Genomic DNA, 19,481 nt, shown 5'->3' with positions numbered 1-19,481 from the left:
AAATCAGTCCTTTAATAGCTGTTCTGCTATACGGTATATCAGAGTTTCTTAGCCAAATGCCTCACCTTTTGAAGTTCACTTGGTGCTAAATCTTAATTCAAAAGACTTTGCAACCCTCCACTGAGCATCATAATTGATAGCTTATATACTGTCAGACATTGCTGCCATCTCTTGTAATTATCTCCTATGGTGGGAAATAACTGTGTTTGCTTGCTGAAAGGGGACAGAGAAAGAGAGAATTTCTGCATTTTATTTTAATAGGCCCTCCTACTTAGGTCTTATTGCTTAGGGACAGGCCATTTTATTAATTTTCTTAGTCTGCCATTTAGTGGGGGCCAAACAAAAATCTGAATGACAGGATCTTTTTAAATTTAGTTTATGCCAGATTCATAAGTAGCTGCCCTTTCTGAAGAACTTGCAGTGCAATCCTAAACAAACCCTTCTAAACCCACTGACTTTAATTGACTTCCAAGAGTATACCTCTGCCCGGGGCTACACTAGTGGACCCCACACAGATTGCCCCAATAACGTTCACACCCACATAGTGTTTGTTAATGGGCTTTTATCCCAAACTTGCCCCGTTGAGCTGAGAGTGGTGTACATTATTTTCCTCTCCATTTAATCCTCGCAACAATCCTGTGAGGTAAGTTAGGTTAAGAGATCTCGATTGGTTTTTGGTAACTCTATGAGGTTCATGGCAAATTAAGTCTTCTAGATCCCAGTACACTAACCACTCTACATCATTAACTCTCCTATGTTGGGGATCAAGGCCTACAATAGAAGAAGAAGAGTTGGTTCTTATGACCGTTTATGCACTGGAGGTTTCATGCCAGGCTGCAGGCTGGAGTTTTAGTCATAGCAGGTTGCCCCACCTCTTCCTGCACCCAAATGGAGGAATTCTTGGCCTGGGGCACCTCATCCGCCTCCAGTTTGTGCTCCTGCATGAGAGCTGGTGCACTGAAGTTCCCAGTGCATAAACGGTCATATGCTGCTTTTCTCTCCCCGAAGGAGTCTCAAAGCGGCTTCCATTTGCTTTCCCTTTACTCTCCTCATAACAGGCATTCTGTGAGGTAGATGAGGTTGAGAGAGCCCTGATATTACTGCTTGGTCAGAAAAGTTTTATCAGTGCTGTGGCGAGCCCCAGGTCACCCAGCTGGTTGCATGTGGGGAAGAGTGGAATCAAACCCGGCTCGCCATATTAGAAGTCTGCACTCCTAACCACTACACCAAACTGGCTCTCACCAAGCTATAGACACCTCAGTGTTTCAAATATTTATTGGGAAATAGTCATGTATAAAAACTTATAATGTGTGAAGAAAACAAAAGCTTCACTCCATACAGCTTGATTGGGAGAGGGGAGCTATTCTGCTCCAGAGATCATTCAAATTATTATAGCAAAATGGCTGAAAACTGAAAACAATCTGTCTCTGCAGACTCACAGAACCAACAACTGCTATAAAACTGCCACAAAGCTAGGGGTTGCCCTAGATTGGCCATTCTGAGGAGACTTTCAGGAGTTGATGACTCATTGGAATGGGCCCCCCTGGTATCCTGGCATCATTTCTGGCCACAAAACCAGATGTCACTGGGACACTGGCTACTTCAGCATTCACTTGAAACTCTATGTTTAGTCAACTGGAAATCATGTCATGAGCCAGCATGGTATAATGGTTAAAAGCGGCAGTTTCTAATCTGGAGAGCCAGGTTTGATTCCCTGCTCCTCCACATGCAGCCAGCTGGGTGACCTTGTGCTAGTCATAATCCTGTTAGAGCTGTTCCCACAGGGCAGTTCTGTCAGGGCTCTCTAGAAAGAGCAAGGGGAGGTGATTGTAAGTCTCCTTGAGACTCCTTTGTGCAGTGAAAAGTGATCTATAAAAACCAACTCCTACTTTTGGATCATGTCATTCTAGCCCCTGTATTTCCCCACATACCACTTACAGCTGCAAGAGTGGGCAATGGGGGGGGACAGGAACACAAATCCTTCTGCTCTTGTCTACACAAAGTAGTTGGTGAAATTTTAATTAGACACAACAGGTGATGCTTAATCCCTCTTAAATTTGTTCATGCAGTTGTAAGCACATCCTAAAGTTATTAGACTTGATCCTCGTAAAATGGAACATTAAAAATAATTTTGTTTGTAGAACGTACTGTTAAATATTCAAAATTTGTCTAATAATGTATGTTTCAAGCAGAAGCTTTTATCTCTTGTGAGACTCAGGACATATTAGAACAATGTGAAAACTCTGGCAAACAATTTTAACGGTCCTAATGTATTTCAGTTCCTACCGGATTCGTACTCTGATTCTCAAGCTACATTAAATGTTTGCCCATTTAAGTCCAAAAATATAGCTTCCAGGGGACAAAATATATCCTGAAAAAAAACTGTTAGGGCATTTCTGCATGTTGCTAAAAATAGCATTATGCCAGCTGAGTGGCGTAGGGCTAAAGATTATCGTGCCTCTGGCCATTCTTCACCTTCTTGTTGTCTCACTGACATCTGCCGCCTTTTCACGTTTCTTACAGTCTGCATGCCTGTTTGAAATGGCTGAAGAGATCAACATGCTTTACAGGTGACTCTCTTCTGCCTGTCAATCAAGCCAGGCAGCCAATCCCCTTCCTCCCTTGACTGGGGATTTCAGTTTCCAGGGGCTCCTAAAGTGGGTGCCCCCATCCTTCCATTCTATCCTATGGAGGGATGGGGCACCAACCTCAGAAGCCCCTAGAAGCTGACCCCTTGGACCAATCCTTTTGAAAGTCAGAGAGGAGTCAGGGTAGAACCTCCCAGAACTACCCTGAAATTTTGGGGGCTGTAACTCAAACCCACACTCCTCCAGGCCCCTGGAAATGCAGAAAAGCCAAAATTCCCATTTTACTCAATGGCACCATTGACTTACCTGGGAGCTGTAGCTGAAGCTGCCGAATCGGGCCCTTGCACAAACCTCCTGATGTTTTTTTTTTTTTTGTGGAGACTTTAAAGAGGCATGCTTTGTGTTTAAACTGTGGGTTTTTTTTGTTTGTTTTTTGTTTTTGCTTTTCCTGGACGATTTAAAACCTATTCATTGTTCCAGGCAGTTTGCTTAAAAAAAAAAAAAAACCCATCCCCAGGAGAAGGGAGGGAGGCAGGTGTGAGGCAGGAACTGGAGATGTAGATAGCACTACTTTGGCTTCACACATTTCTTTAGTGTGTGGCCTGCTGGTTCCTCTTCTCTAGCTTGCACTTTTCCGCTTGGGGAATCCACTTTATGTGATTCCCCACCTAGCGCTTTAAAATGGAGGATGTAGCTTCCAGTTTGCTGCTGGGGCACAGAAAAAAAAAACAATTTATATACAATCATGAACAATGGATCTTCACGCCATTGGTCAGTTTCGGTTTAATTTCTGTGAAAGAACACTTGTATAATTTTATGGATGGGGGTCACCACAACATGAGAAACTGTATTAAAGGGTCATGGCATTAGGAAGGTTGAGAACCACTGATTTAGAAGCATTTTGTTCACTGTTTTAGCTTGCTCATAGTTCCTTTCTGCTACCTCTTCAGGGCCATATTTTCCTCTTCAGGTTACAGAATCCATTTCCTTACTGTGATCACAGTGAAAGAATAATCATGAATTGAACAGGGTACCATCACAACCCACTAAGCAACCAATCATGCCCAGCTGCATGATATTCATGATACATCCAATACGTAAGAACCCTGCTTAATCAGGCAAATGCCTCTTGGCCACCATACTGTTTCTCACAGCAGCCAACAAACAGGTCACCGAGTCTATAAAGACTCAATGATGTTGCCTCCTAGTTACCTGTCCACTTCCCTTTATAGGAGGCAAGTTTTCTCCTCCAGTTTTCATTCTGATTTGTGACTGAGCCACCCTTGTTATCTATTTTCTTCTTTCCAGAAGAATTCTGGCTGTCCCACTCTGTCACAGCATAATACTTTGACTGCTTGTTCAGCCCAGGAACCTGAGGGTAGGATTGAGAGCATCCTTTGACTTAAACTTAAATAGCACTCAAAAGCATTTTGAAATTTCAAATTAACAACATATATTATTCAACACAGAGGGGAAAGTTCAGGTGAAATCAGAAATAAAACTTCTGAGGAAAGTCAATATAGATAACTCTGAGGTAAAAACAGTACATGCACAGAATTTAGTTTTTATGTTTTCGGCTAATGAGAGTTTCTTAAGCTATTCAGAGTTAATTAAAATCTTTATGTTGAGAGTCTTTTGTTCCTGTGTTTTTTTAACACTCCAACACACTTTCCTTGAATATTATCTGATTCTTTTGGTTTCCAGAAGGCTGGTGCACTGTTTCCTGTACCCATACCTCTTCTCTTGAAACACCAGTACTTACATTGAGTTTACATTGAAGGTCTCTAAAGGCAGTTTCTAAACTCACCAGATCAGGAATCTGCACTCATCAGAGCTAACTCCCTGTTTGACTGGATAGGGAATTTCAATTCTCTCTAAAAGATCTACCCCCTTTTCCCCTTTCCTTGTTCTGAATGGGAATCTCCATCTAATTACCCAGGCATCCTTGCCAGCTTTCTCCAGTTCTCCTGTCTGTGTTAAACTGCTCACAGTCAGGACTGAAATCATCTCCTCAGCATTCAGCTCTACTCAGCTCAGTTGATGCTAACCAATCAGGTCTCTTGGAACAGCCTATCAAGGTTTTCTGGCTCTTTCTCTACTCCTGTATAATTTTACAAAGTACTTCCCTGTCCCCACTCGCTTGTCTTTTTTCCTAAACTAATAGCCCCAGTTTAACCTTCTGTTATATAAAAGGTGCTGTAATGGCCTAATCATGTTGGTTGTTCTGCATTTCCACACATGCTATTCCTTTGCTTGTGTGCTCATATCACATCAGCTTCCCCCTCCCTTTAGCAATAACTTGGATATTTCATTGATGTATTGCCAGCTTGTTCCTGAGCACAATAAATGTACAGGGAATTAACCTGGAGATACATCAATGAAACATCAAAAAAGAAGGGGGGAGGGACTGATGGAGTACAGGTATATGAGCAACAAAAATGAGATGTGAAGAAAAGGAACTTGTCTATATTTCATAAAGCTGCCCACTACAACATCCAGATCTCTTTTCCTTTCAAGGGAAATCAGCTGTGAATGTTGACCACCAGCTTCTCTCACTTTGCTCAGGTTAATAAAATCAGGGTCCAGTGGCACATTTAAGACCAACAAATATTTATTCAAAGCATGAGTTTTCGAGTGCAAGCACTCTTCCTCAGTACATTAAATGCAATTTATGTTTACTGCAATTGCCCTCAAATAGCTGAAAAACATTTTAAATATTTTCAAAAAATGAAAATAAAACTCTAATTCCTACATAACTTGTTCAGTAAGCAGTAATGTCAATTGACTTTTTCTAGAATTGTAATGATATACTATATTCCTATATTCCTTATTAGAATTTTGGTCCACAAAGATGAATTATTGGATGACTACTCATTGATGTACAGGTGTGGTGGTGCTGTAAAAGAAGCCAGCTGACCCATCCAAATATATCAGTCAGTTCTGTTTCATATCTCAGCAAATACTCAAACCATGAGGAATATATATAGAAAATCAGAACAGTATTCCAAAATATGAAAACAGACTGGAGGCATAGCACACAACAAATCACTCAGCAGAGGTCAAAATATATTTCACAGTTCCATTGTTTCACTAATTGTTTAGGAGGGCTTATTGAGAAAGGGAACAGAAGCACATTTGTAAAATTTTCTGTTTTCATTACTTTGTTCATTTTAAACAGAATGCAGTTCTCTCATTTCTCTAATTTTGTAATCTATTTTTGTCCAATTTTTGTTGTATATTTTATGCTGTTTTATTGTATGTACTATATATTTTTAGTGTATTTCTATCTAATTTTGCAATCCTTTTCTCTGTGTTATTGATTATGCACATTATATTGCTCTGATTGCTTGGTTTTTAATTATGTAATTCATCTTGAGGGTCCATGAAAAAGGTGAATTGTAAATGAATGAATTAACAAAAGAAGTGGCTAGAAGATTTTAATTTATTTATTGAAAAAGTCTACACAGGATGCTCAAATACTGGCTAACTATTGACCAGTCTCTAAATTGTCCATTTTGGACAAGATTATTGAATAAATGGCAGCTGAGCAATTACAGAAATTACTGGATGATATATTTGCCCTTGGCCCCTTTCAGACTGGTTTTGGCCTGACATTCAGACAGAGATGTCTTTGGTGGGCTTGGTGACGTGAACTATTTGCTTTTATTGCGAGATAAGAGGAATGCCTCCCTACCTGCTCTCCTGGAACTATCAGCAACTTTCGATACGGTCAATCACTTGTAACTGTTAGAGCATCTGCGATCAGATCTGAGAGCTGGAGGTTTATCTGTAAGGAGGTTTGAGTCTTAAAAAAAATTACTCTGATACAGAAAGTGATTATGGGAGATGACGAATCAGCTACATGAGATTAGTGGTGAGATGTGCTGCAAAATTCCTTGGTCTGTCTCTGATGCTAGTCTATCTATCTATATTCAATCGAGAGAGGGATGGGGAAGATGAGATCCCATAAAGAGACCAGTCAGAGTTTTCAAGTGGGTTGTCATCAGTACACAGAAGACAACCAGCTTTATCATTAAGCTAATGGATGCTGCCATCTTTGCCCTGGGCTTGTACCTGATAAGAATAATGTATTTTTATTCTTAAACTGCCATTCCCCAAAGGCCCAGAGACTTCAGGAGGAAGATTCCTTAAGATCTCCAGGAAACCCTTCTCGGACTCTGGGAGAACTCCAAGTTTAATCTGTAGCTTGGCAACCTGTTACCTGGTAAATTAGCTGTTACTGCTGCCTGCCTGTTATAGCAGCAGCCACAAGGCCCATGGTGTTCGGCATTCGGGTGGTGGGAGGCACTGAGGGGCTTGTGGGGAAGGCCCAAGAACTGCAAGTGATAAAAGGACTCTTCTAAGGAATCCCACACAAGGAAGAATCCAAGAGCACATTTTTTGGTCTACCTGTGACAAAACAGCAATAAACCAAGGCAAAGGCTACCAAGGAATCCCAAAGAGCAGTGTCAAATGTGAGCTGAGATTAAGGGAAAGCATTCTGGTGAGTAAAAAATGCACTATTCTTTTAGGCAATCACTCACCGGTCAAAAGCAAATGCTCACATGCTTCTGACACTCACAATGTCAGATCAGGCAACCGTTTTTGTAAACCGTTCATCCCAGCTTCCTCTCCAAACCTTTTGGGTAGGAAAAGCAGCACCCCTCTCCTTTGGCAAGGGGAGTAGCCCAATGTGACTGGAATCACAAGGAAGAATGAGCAGACATAAAAAGGATAAGCACTGCAGGGAGGGGGAAGGTGCAGCAAACATTTCAACTGCCTACATTTTCTTTTGCACTGAAAATGTCTGCTGTGCAGCTCATGGCTACGTAGACTTCAGTGACATTGTATACTTCATGCATTTAACATGGTGGTGATTTGCCTTGGTGACAGCACAATGCTACATGTCAGCATTAGTCGAAAGTGTACAGACAAATCTCACGCAGTGTGCAGGCCTGCAGAACTCCCATTGTCTGCCAGATTCTGCTAAAATTTCCTCTTCCCCAGGACTGGGCCTCATTCCTGAAACTCAGCAAGACAAGCGTGAGAATTGGAAGAGCCTGCCCAATTTGTTCTTTACAGGGTATGTTTTCATAAAGATGTCAGAAGGAAAGGCAAAAGCCGCTCCCTGTTTTTATGAGAAAATGATAAATTTCTATGGCAGGAAGCTAAATTAATATCAAACGGCATGAAAAATATGAAAACAATCTTTCAGCCTGGCGTTTGCTGGGGAAAGGAAAGGTCTGGTAACTCCAGCGATTGATTAGAGTCCTTGTCCTTGCTAACCCCAGGCTGCCTTCTTATTAGAGAGGGTATAATCAGAAGGACCACTGGACAGCCTCTCTTCCCCTGAGCAAAAATGTACTAAGAAGATCTGAAACCTTGCTGAAAGCACAAGGATGGTGGTAGATAGGAATAAATTAGAAAAGGAAAACTATCCATGGTTGTTATAGTTTTTTAAAAGGGAGGCTTGTCCTATAATCTGTCAGACTTTTTTTTCAATAAAAGGCTAGACAAGGAAGAAATGGAAGTGTAGGATATTTTAGCACAATTATTTCAACTATCTGGTCCTTCCCTTTTGAGTTTTAAAAGCTTATCCGGAGAATCAGTGAATACATATTGACAGGCATGTGAGCATCCTGGGCCCCAGGAAAGACGCTTGACACCATAACTTTTGTACTGGCAACATCGGCCACAGCTTTTTATTCACCTAAGAGTGTTGGTGAAGGCATAGGGGAAAAACCTGCCCTGTGGTCAGCCGACCACACACATCCTGCTTATTTTCCCTATGGGCACATTCAGGAATCCCTTTCCTTCTCCCCACCAGGAGCAAAGGTTCCTGGCCCATAGGGCCCCTACCTGGGAAGTGTACCCACCCAAGGTACCGCAGGAGGCGCACACCCCCGTTGGTCCAACCTCAGGCCACCCGGCTGCATGAACCCCAAGCCTTTCCCAAGGGTCAGGTGTTCACGCCCAGCCGCCTCTTAGGAGGCCCCAATCTGGGAGTCGGGCACACTCCGTACTCCCTCCAAAACTCAGGTTCCCCCTATGCCGTTCCGCCAGCTGTGACAACTATGCAAAACACTTTCTTTTCTCTTTTTTTTTTTTTTTTTTTTTGCAACCCGTTCAAACAGATATATGCAACTGCAAACAATAATAACTGAACTAAGGGAGGGAGGGAGGGAAAGCCTTCCGTCGCCAGCAGCTCTCCCCGGCCAAGTGAGGCAAGGCCGCGCACGTGGCGCTATTTATCCCCCGCCTCACCACGAACGCGCCACGCGCTTGATGCCGTCCGCCTCCGCAGACGGCCCGACGTCACTTCTTCGCGCCTCTTCCCTGGCGCCAGCTTCACCGCCCGTCAACTGGCGGCCTCGGTAAGGCGATGCCTTCTTTTGACAGGCATGTGAGCATCCTGGGCCCCAGGAAAGACGCTTGACACCATAACTTTTGTACTGGCAACATCGGCCACAGCTTTTTATTCACCTAAGAGTGTTGGTGAAGGCATAGGGGAAAAACCTGCCCTGTGGTCAGCCGACCACACACATCCTGCTTATTTTCCCTATGGGCACATTCAGGAATCCCTTTCCTTCTCCCCACCAGGAGCAAAGGTTCCTGGCCCATAGGGCCCCTACCTGGGAAGTGTACCCACCCAAGGTACCGCAGGAGGCGCACACCCCCGTTGGTCCAACCTCAGGCCACCCGGCTGCATGAACCCCAAGCCTTTCCCAAGGGTCAGGTGTTCACGCCCAGCCGCCTCTTAGGAGGCCCCAATCTGGGAGTCGGGCACACTCCGTACTCCCTCCAAAACTCAGGTTCCCCCTATGCCGTTCCGCCACTAGAACAGGGCCTATCGAGGTCCTGTTCCCGCCCAACACTCTTGTCCTCCAACCAGGCGCAGACCGCTGCCCTTATGCTGTACAGCCACAGGTCTGTGCCCCATTCGGATAAGTGTACGCCATCTTGGCGATACAATGCTTCCAGGTCACGATCCAAGTCTGGATGCCTGATGACCGTCCCTCCCCAGCCCTCAATGAATCTGGACACCATCTTATTGACTTTTCTGGCCGATAAATTCAGCCGCTTTGGGGCTAACGCATGCCGCCACTTCCTGCGTTCAACAATAACTGACCAAAACAACTTAGTCCTGGGCAAACGTTGCCGAAGGACCGTTAAGTCAGCAGTAATATTGTTAACCAACTGTAAACTTTTTAACTTGGGGATGTCATTCCCCCCTAAATGAATTATCAGAGCCGCAGGTGCACCAGCTTGATACACCTGCTCCGACACCACCTCCAGCAACGCCTTCCACTTCATCCCCCGGCATCCGGTCCATCGAAGGTGAATGCGATCACCGAGTCCCAGGTGAGGCCCCCAGCCAGAACACGCTGCATATAAGCCGGCACGGAAGACGTAACTGTGACCCACGATGAGGACTTCCAATGGTGGTGCTGAGAGCCCTGGAACAACGCACATGTTAGCCATTTTCTTTAAGGGCGCAAGTATGTTTTGTACACTTCTGACTTCCAGCGCCCCACCCCCATTATCTCCTGAGGTGTCGCCCCATCCGTATAGGCCTGCGTGGCGGCTCCTATACGGAAAGAGTGGGTCCCAAAATGGTTAGCCTCCAACCCCATACGCTTGATACAAAGCCTGAGGATGGCTGTAAACTGAAACCTCGAAAGATACGTCCCATTCCTGTGAACGAACAATGCCCCACCAACCTTCGGTCGTGCCTCCAAATACGCTCTTAGGGATGCCACTGGGCACGGCTCCCCCACAGGGGCTTGTCGCACATTAACCCAAACCCCTTTTCCAGACTGGTCCGTCTTGGACCGCCGCAGCTGTATCCTGACAGCATCGTGGAACACCCATACATCATCAATGGCTACAGTCGCACCCCCCATCTCCGCTCTGGAGGGTGATAGCATTTCACTACACCTAAAGGCACCATAAAAAGCCATCGTAAAGGCAGCCCTCAGTAGGAGTTCTTCATATGAAGAGAGGCAAACGTGCCCCAATGCCCCCACCAACTTCCCCAGTAATTTTTTGGTGATGGGGCGCCGCCGGTCCAGGTGGGGAGGGTTCACCCTCAACCACCCCTGTATGGCTCTTCTTGCCAGGAATGAGGACCCGGGATCCCAACCCCCTAAAGTTTTGCTGAAAAAAGACAGGCCCGCCAACTGGACCCTCAAGGTCCTAGGGGCCAAACCCCTCTCCTGCTGTCGGGCCAAGTATCGCAGAACCAGGGACTCCTCCATCGGCCATGGGGACTGAGCCCCAGCTTGTCTGGCGAACTGTACAAATGCTTCCGCTGCCCCTTTGTAGGCCCGACGAGTGGCTGCCGCCAATGAGCACATGACCCCTTCCAGTATCACTCGACGCCAAGGTTCCATAACCCCTGCGGGATCTCCTCCGGGTCCGGGTTCGCCCTGGGGGCTAACTGCCGAAAACGGGTGATCTGCGAACGAGATAAAGCGTCTGCGGCCTCATTACATATCCCCGCCACATGCCGGGCCCTGAACGTAATGTTTGCCCTGAGGCAAGTGAGTACCAATCTGCGTACCAGCCTCATTACCCGTTCGGACCTGGAAGTCTGCTTGTTGACGATGAACACTACTGCCTGATTATCACACCAAAAATTGACCCTGTGGTTCGCGAAGTTGCCTTGCCACAGGGTTACGGCCACCAGAATGGGGAACAATTCCAGGAAAGTGAGGTCTCGCCGTACCTCCGCTCCCCAGCCCTCGGGCCACTTACCTGCACACCAGCGATTCTCGTAATACACGCCAAAACCCATGCCCCCTGCTGCATCCGAGTGCACCTGAAGCTCATTGTCTAGTGCCAGTGGAGTCTGCCAAATGGCTACCCCATTGAAATTTGCGAGGAACTCCTGCCATACAGCCATGTCAGCCCTCAAGGCCGCTGAAATCCTAATGTGATGGTGCCGAGCCCGCACTCCGGCCATGGATCTGGCCATGCGAGCGCAAAATGCCCTACCTGGGGCCACCACCTTGCACGCAAAGTTCAGATGACCTAGGAGCACCTGCATGTCCCTCAGCCTGCACTTCTGGCGCTCTGCCATGTCCCTCAGCAAGCGTTCTAACGTGGCCAACTTGTCCTGCGGAAGGCTGGAAGAACCCCGGACTGAGTCTAAAGAGATGCCAAGAAAAGTTAGACTTGTAGCCGGGCCCTCCGTCTTGTCCCTCGCCAAAGGAACTCCTAGTGCCTCCGCCACCTCCTGGAATACCTGAAGCCGATCCGCGCAGGCCGTTGAACCCTGCGGCCCTGCCAGGAAATAATCATCTAGGTAATGAGTGATCTGCACGAACCCCCCTTTTTGCTTTACCACCCATTCCAAAAAGGTGCTGAAGGCCTCAAAGGCTGCGCATGCAACAGCGCAGCCCATGGGCATTGCCTTATCCACATACCAGGCATTTTGAAATTTCATGCCCAGCAGGCAGAAATCCTCCGGGTGAACTGGCAGCAGGCGGAAGGCCGACTGCACATCACATTTTGCCATCAAGGCCCCCTGTCCACACGACCTAACGATCGCTATTGCGTGGTCAAAAGAGGCATACTTGACTGTGCAAAATCCAGGGTCAATGTGGTCGTTCACCGAGTTCCCCTTGGGATAAGACAAATGGTGGATGAGGCGGAATTGCCCCTCTGCCTTCTTAGGCACCACTCCAATGGGAGATACTCGCAGATTATGCAAGGGCGGGTAGGGAAAGGGGCCTGCAATCCTGCCCGCCAAGCACTCCTTTTTTAATTTGTCCTTCACCACCTCTGGCATTTGCGTAGCCGATTTTAGATTCCCACTAACTGTAGCCACCCTCGCACCTGTGTAGGGAATGCGAAAACCTACCTCAAATCCTGCAAGCAGGTACCCTGCTGCCTCCCGGTCCGGGTATCGCAGCAGCCACGGCCGCAAAGCCGCCAACTGCACTGGGGTAGGGGCGAGGGTGAGCGCCAGCGTCTTGCTGGTTTCATGCCGTCCTGGGGTTGGCAGAAGGTCCTGGGGTTCCCGACCCTCCCTCCTTCCGTGCGAAGGATCGGGCCCCTCGAAAGGGCTGCTGATTACCACCATCCTTGTTGCACCCCAAACCTGTGTGGGCCCCACCGCACTTCTCGCACATATGTGCGTAGCGGCACGGCTTGCGAGTGCAGATGGTACGATTATAGTCCCAGCATGCCAGTGCCCTCTCTCGCCGTGCTGGGCCCGGTCTCCATTCCCTCTCACGCTGGGGCCTCATGTTCGGGCCCACCTTCACCAACCATGTGTCCTGGTGTTTTAGGTCCCAGCGGGCCCGGGGATTGTGAGAGGCCATTTCCCTGAAGCACCGGTCGTACTCCATGGCGGCCTCATCTCCCCCGAGCTCCCGAGCCTCCAGTACGTGGGCTAGGTATCGGCCCAGGTGCCACCCACGCTCTGGGTATGCCGCACTGATGAGGGAGGCATATTCCGTAAATCCCCGTAACCAGTTGGGAAAAGTGCGTTCCCATCTTGGCACCTCCCTCCTCCTAGCATCCTTGCGTTTTCCAGTGTCCCCTTTTTTGTTAGGCTGCCTTATAAATGCGAACACATCTATGAAATAGCCTTCCAGAGCCCGCTCACGCAGTTTGCGTGGCAAATGGATACCAGGAGGAGCCTCCGCATCAGTGTAGTGCTGAGGAGGAGCCCTGGCTTCGCCCACCACCCCTCTGGCTTCCAACTGCCGGCTTGCCATGGCCCGCCGCCTATGCAGCCATGAGGGAAGACCTGGCGTGAACGCCCCCTCCAGCCAATACCAGCCGTCCTTGTGCGTGCCATGCCCTGAATCCTCTGAAGAAAACTCACCAGAGGACGACGAGCTATGCCCATCACACCCTCGCTTGTGGCAACGGCGTGGCCGCCGCCTCCGGTGCCGGTCTCTTGCCCGGGAGACCGAGGCCCCCGTCCGCGCCTGATCCGAGCTGGCCTCTCTGCTACTCCTGCCTGTGGAGCTTGATGCCTGGCCACCAGCCCTGCCCCGCTTACGCCCGGCCCGCTGCGCCATGGCCTGGGCATACCCTTGCCAAAACGCAGCTGGGTCCCCAGGTGCACTGTCTCTCCTTTTGGATTTCCCACTGAGGCTGGATGACTGGCTGCTGTCCCTAGACGTCTCCTCATGGCCATGCTGCACCGGCCCAGCCCGCTGCCGGCCCCTGGGATGCCCAGTTAGCCCGCCGGCTTTCCGCTGTTGCCTGGCCCCACTAGTGGATGGGCCGTCCTCTTCCAAGGGACCTCCCGGAGTCTCAAGGCCCCTGCCCCCACTCCCTCTCCCAGCAGCTGCCTGACTGTGAGAGCATCTGGCAGAACCACTGGCACTCCCTGAAGACGAGCCCTGCCGTCTCCGCTGCCGAGATGGGGTGCTGGACCCCCTGAAAGAGGCCCCCTCGCCTCCTCTTCTGCGCTGGCCGCCGAATCTATTGCGGGCGCGGCCCCTTTCCTGGGGCGATTCCCGCCCCCTTTGCTCCCTGTGGGCCTCGGGACCCATGGCCCGTCGAGTGGAAGGGACTGCCGCGGCCCACACCGCTCTTGCCCTCAGGGCGCTGGCTCGTCGAGTGGGCCCAGGCCTGCCCTCCGTTCCCCCGCCCCCCAGACTCTCCGCGGGCATAACTTGCCCGGAGGGACTATCCCCTCTGCCCCCCACCTTACTCTTCTTTTTTGGCGCCATACTAGCCCCCCGGGAGCTGCTTCTGTCCCGTTGGGTTTTTTTTTTTTTTTTTTTTTATGGGGGGAGGGGGGGGGCGAGCCCGCGAATGCCGCTGGAATTATCCCCAGCCCGGGCCCCAACCGGCGAACGAAACAGGGGGGGGGGGCGACCCGCTCACGCTCCTCGACGAAAAATCGCTGCCTCCCGGCGCACGCGCCCAGTCAGCGCCGCCGCGATAAGGAAGCGCGAGCCTGCAACGCCACTCGCCGCTTCCCGCACTCCGCCGTTGGCCTGCTGCAGACGACAGAAGCACAAAAAGCCTTCCGTCGCCAGCAGCTCTCCCCGGCCAAGTGAGGCAGGGCCGCGCACGTGGCGCTATTTATCCCCCGCCTCACCACGAACGCGCCACGCGCTTGATGCCGTCCGCCTCCGCAGACGGCCCGACGTCACTTCTTCGCGCCTCTTCCCTGGCGCCAGCTTCACCGCCCGTCAACTGGCGGCCTCGGTAAGGCGATGCCTTCTTTTCTCCAAACCCTTTTTTAGTTTGTAGCGGTCCCCACATACAAAGGCAATAGAATAGATAAAGGGTATCATTTTCTTGCTGCTAGCAGGGGATCCCCCACCAACCCTCCCACAACCCACACTGGCTCTCAGTGAAGCAGCGGGGGGAAATGAGCCAATGAAAACGTAATCTTCCTGTTGGAATAAGCAAGATCTGTGGTGTGCATGATTCAAATAGCATATGAAGAATATCTCACAGGGGGCACTAGAGGAAGTGTGTATTTAGCATAGTGAGAATAGGAACTTTCTGATGTTTTTCGAATAATCTCCTCCAGTGTTAACATTGGTTCAATAGACTTCCTGCTCCTTTGATCATATATCCTCCCTGCTTGCCTCAACAACAGATCGAATTAAGACAACAAAATTATTAGACAGGTAAGAATCTCTCTCTCTCTCTCTCTCTCTCCTACCTCTTTCTATACAAAGTTTTTTTCTTTTTTCTAAATAAAACAGTTTTATTCATCTAGGCCACCTGATGCTTCATATCCATTTGCATATTTAGACTCTGCCACGACTTCCAGTATTGTAACCATGCCATGAGATGCTCTAGAATTCATTTAGAACTTCATGGTTTCCCCATAGCATATTGGGTGAATCCTAGAGTGTCTTGCTATGTGTGACATCCCATCCAGCTAAATAGCTCAAAGTGACATTGTAGTGTCAGAAAATCAGTGTTACAGTAATTCCTGCCCCAGCCAATGTCTGGAGGTTTGCTGGGGTTTTCCAGGTGTTGCCCTAGAATGAATGCACCAGTAATGTCTGTGGATTGGATTTCTGCTAGTAGACCATGACTTCCTAGACCCTCCCCAAACTGCAGCCATAAAATTTTATAGTTGGGAGAGAAGGTCCCCTTAGGAACAATGTGAAGGGGAGCAGGAGGTCTGACAGGAGAAGGGGATTGAGAGAAATTGCCTCTCCTCTGCCTCTTGGATCTTACCCATTAGCAGGCCTCCTTTGTAAAGTTGCTACATACTACTTCCACAGCTATCATAGTAATGCCTGGAATCCTGAAACTATTGGGGGAGGACCAATTTTTCAGGCCCTTCCTTCGTAGTCTTGCACCGATTAGATATTGAAGAGGTGGGAATTACCCATGGATTTGACCTGACCCACATGATTCGGGGTTGTGAATTTTGCTGTGGTGACATGTAAAGAAGCCCTATGGAAACGAAACAAGTGCTATGATGGTAATATAGGAAGGGAATTCCAATCAGCAATAATGTACACATGCAAAAAGAGTAGCATTGCAGTAACGCTGTGTACGTTTTAAAGATGGTAACTAAATTGGCTTTTGCCTATAAAAACCAACTCTTCTTCTTCTTCATCATTCCTATTTATTCCAAGGCAGACAACAAACATAGCCCCAGGCCAGCAGACTCTCTATATATTATAGTAGATACATATACAGTATTGCAATTACAATTATAGTTTGGTAAATATTTATTTCTAATCTATATCCCTCTTTTTATTTGAAACATTATTCCACCGGCCTACCAGGAAAAAAGAAATCTCGTGATTACTGAAGTGAAACCCAGCACGTGTTTATTTCTCTGGAACTCATTCAGCCATCACTCTACTGTGGGATGTTCATGCTCTGCTGCAAACATGACAATCACATGTAATCAGTAAGACATGCATTTCCCAGTGACTCACTCCTCTTCCCCTAGGAACAGAGGATGTTTGTGACCAGGAAGTTTGGTGCTGGGGCTAAATGCGGTGGTGTCAGTAGATGACAGCTGTGTTCTTATTCCTCAGACTGCTGTACCAATTCAAAGCCTCGGATGCCCTCATGCTGCCGGACATTTAATCTTGTTTAGAAGCACGGGAAGCAATTAGCAGTCCCTTCAGATCTGCAGGGCAGCCAGTCTTGGACATTTTCTTTCCCTTTTAGGCAAAATCACTTTCTGTTCAGATGAATTATTACCAGGTCTTTAAGCTTTCCCTGCAAGTCCTCACTTCTATACATTTCTAATTCTCTTTATGCTTCCAGGAGTATCAATTGGAATGCTCACGAATGCAAGAATTAGAGCTGGCAGTGAGTTGTGGAAGAGCAGGCTGAATGCAAAAGTGGCAATGGGGTGGGGTTGGGGGTGGAGGCTCTATGAACCAGCTGCTTAAGAAATGGCCAGGTGCACTACTGAACCTGTGTAATTCTGATGCTGCACAGGTAACCACAAAAGCCAGGCGAACAACTGCAATTATACAGCCTGAATCCAGTTATTCTGTCCTGTGGCCTTCATGGCTTTCAGCTTCCTTGTTTTATGTATCAAAATCACTTGTTGGTCAGCGGTTCAAAGCAAGTTTAACTGATTAGAGAGATGCCTTGATCCTTCTCTCTATGCAGGCAGAGAGTTCTCTGGCTGTATATGAGTAACTGGAAATGGTGCAAACGTGGGACTGGCAGCCTGCAGCAGGACTATGGAAGTGGAATTACAACTGAGCTCCAGACTACAGAGATCAGTTCACTTGGAAGAAATGGCTGCTCTGGAGGGTGGGTTCTACAGGCTCTACCCAACCTCCCCTCCACAAGCCCAGACTTCCCCACACTCCACCACCAAATCTCCAGGAATTTCCCAACCTTGAGTCGACAATCCTAGGCAAAAGGCAGGATCTTGACCACGCATACAGAGCTTATACCCATACACTTGGATACATGTAGGGCTCCGTGTAGATCTAATTGGGTTGAATCTGATCAGTGTTTTGTTTCTGAAAAAAGAGAGGGTGGTGTCCTCTTTGACCATGCAAAAAAGCTATAGAAGAAGCCATAAGACCTGCATGGACAAAAGCCAAGTGGACTTCTGGAACTCACTAGAGTTAATACGGAGGTCACAAAGAATAGAACACCCTCAGCATCTGTCCCTGGATCTGGTTGCACAAGTACAGCATTGGGCTATTTTAACCTTGCAAAGGCTTGAGGCTTTCTATGCTAGCCAGCTAGCTAGATGTGCTGGCAGTGTGGCCACATGCCATGATATTCCCACTGAACTAGGAAAGCTTTTTCATCATGCTGCTCTGCAGGAAAACGATTAGGACTGTATTACAACAAACCAAAAAAGCTGTTGGGGGGAAAAACAAAGCCAGGCTCAGTTGCTAATGAAAGATCTTCCAAATAATGAGAAGCGGGGGGGGGGGGGGAGAAAAGATTTCCAAGAGTCTTTTATTGGAAATGAACAACGAGCCATTAAGTTCACCAAAAGCTTCTTACAACTTATTATTGTTCAAGAAATTAAAAATCTTATTCTGGGAAGAAACAATGTTGAAAATGGACTAAGAACAAGAAAAGAAGATTACGTGGATTGATAAGCCTTTAATGAAAACTGAGTGAGCAGCTTTGGGGTGCCAATAATATCTTACACAGCAGCTATTTCAGCCGTCGATTCAGCGGCACAGCGCTCACGGCTGTCGTAGAAAGCACACATAGCGGGACATTGGTTGGAACAGGGGACCTGATAACCTTCCTTCAGACCAGATACAGACACTTCTGCGTATATCCTGATCAAGAATGGGAATCCTGCTGGCATTTCTTTTCTGGCTGGGTTTCCTTTGTGTTCAGTATGTTCTTAATTTATCTGCTCCCATGCACAATGTGATCTTTATTATTTCATCCCAACAAACAAACACCTCCCCAAACTCTCTGCGTGTGCTCCCTGATACACTGGGATTATAGGCAAAAGACGCCCATTAGTGCTGCTTCCAAGGAGCTAAAGAAACATTTAATTTTAATACATAATAATATGGCCATGCAGAGTTTCCCGGTTCCTTCTCACAAAAGATTCCTGTGGCTCAGTGCTGGCGGGGGATATGTATGTACTCAACCGCCTTCATTATTTAGTGTTTTCAAAGGATCTTTCACTCCCCGGGGCCATTCTGTTCTCTCATAAACAAGTCCCTCTTTCCTTGGTAACTTGGAAATAATTATTCATGAGAGTCTGAGTGGGTTTCTATATCCCGCTTTTCACTACCTGAAGGAATGTCAAAGCGTCTTACAATCGCCTTCCCTTCCTCTCCCCACAACAAACACCCTGTGAGGTAGGCTGAGAGAGCTCTGACTGGACTGCTCTGTGAAACTAGCTCTGTGACGAGCCCAAGCTGCACATGAAGGACAGACAAATCAAACCTGATTTGCAGATTAGAGGCCACTGCTCTTAACTACCCACAGATTGGTTAAGTTGAAGACATACTAAAAAACCTACTGAGTTGTGGTTTGCAAGCCAAAAAAAAAAAAAGTTACAGGAAGAGCTACCAGCAACCACTACCACCTAGCTGAGTTGTCCCCCTTGATTTATTTATTCCATTTATAACCCTGCTTTCTCCCCAGTAGGGACCCCAAGCAGCTTTCCTTGTTTTTCTGTCCTGCTCTTCTTTCCAACCCCACGAGGCAGGCTGGGCTAAGAGTGTGTGACTGGCAGTGGGGATTCAACCCTGGGTCTCCAAGATTTTAGCTAACTACCACATCACCCTGCTTCTCTCGTCCTCCAGCTAGAAATCACTTTAAGGTCGGGAGCATTGAGATTAAAATGCTAGGGCAACGTTGCAGATTCAAATTGGTTTTCTTGTTTGATTTGCTGGGTGGGGCTGGGTGGGCCCTGCTCTCAGCTGCTACAGTCCCCAACAATGGCATAGTAGGGCGGGCAGAGCTGACATCCATTGATGATGA

The sequence above is a fragment of the Paroedura picta genome, chromosome 7, assembly GCF_049243985.1.
Source record: "Paroedura picta isolate Pp20150507F chromosome 7, Ppicta_v3.0, whole genome shotgun sequence".
Lineage (NCBI taxonomy): Eukaryota > Metazoa > Chordata > Lepidosauria > Squamata > Gekkonidae > Paroedura > Paroedura picta.
The sequence above is the reverse complement of the archived record's forward strand: the minus strand, read 5'-3'. Positions refer to the sequence as shown.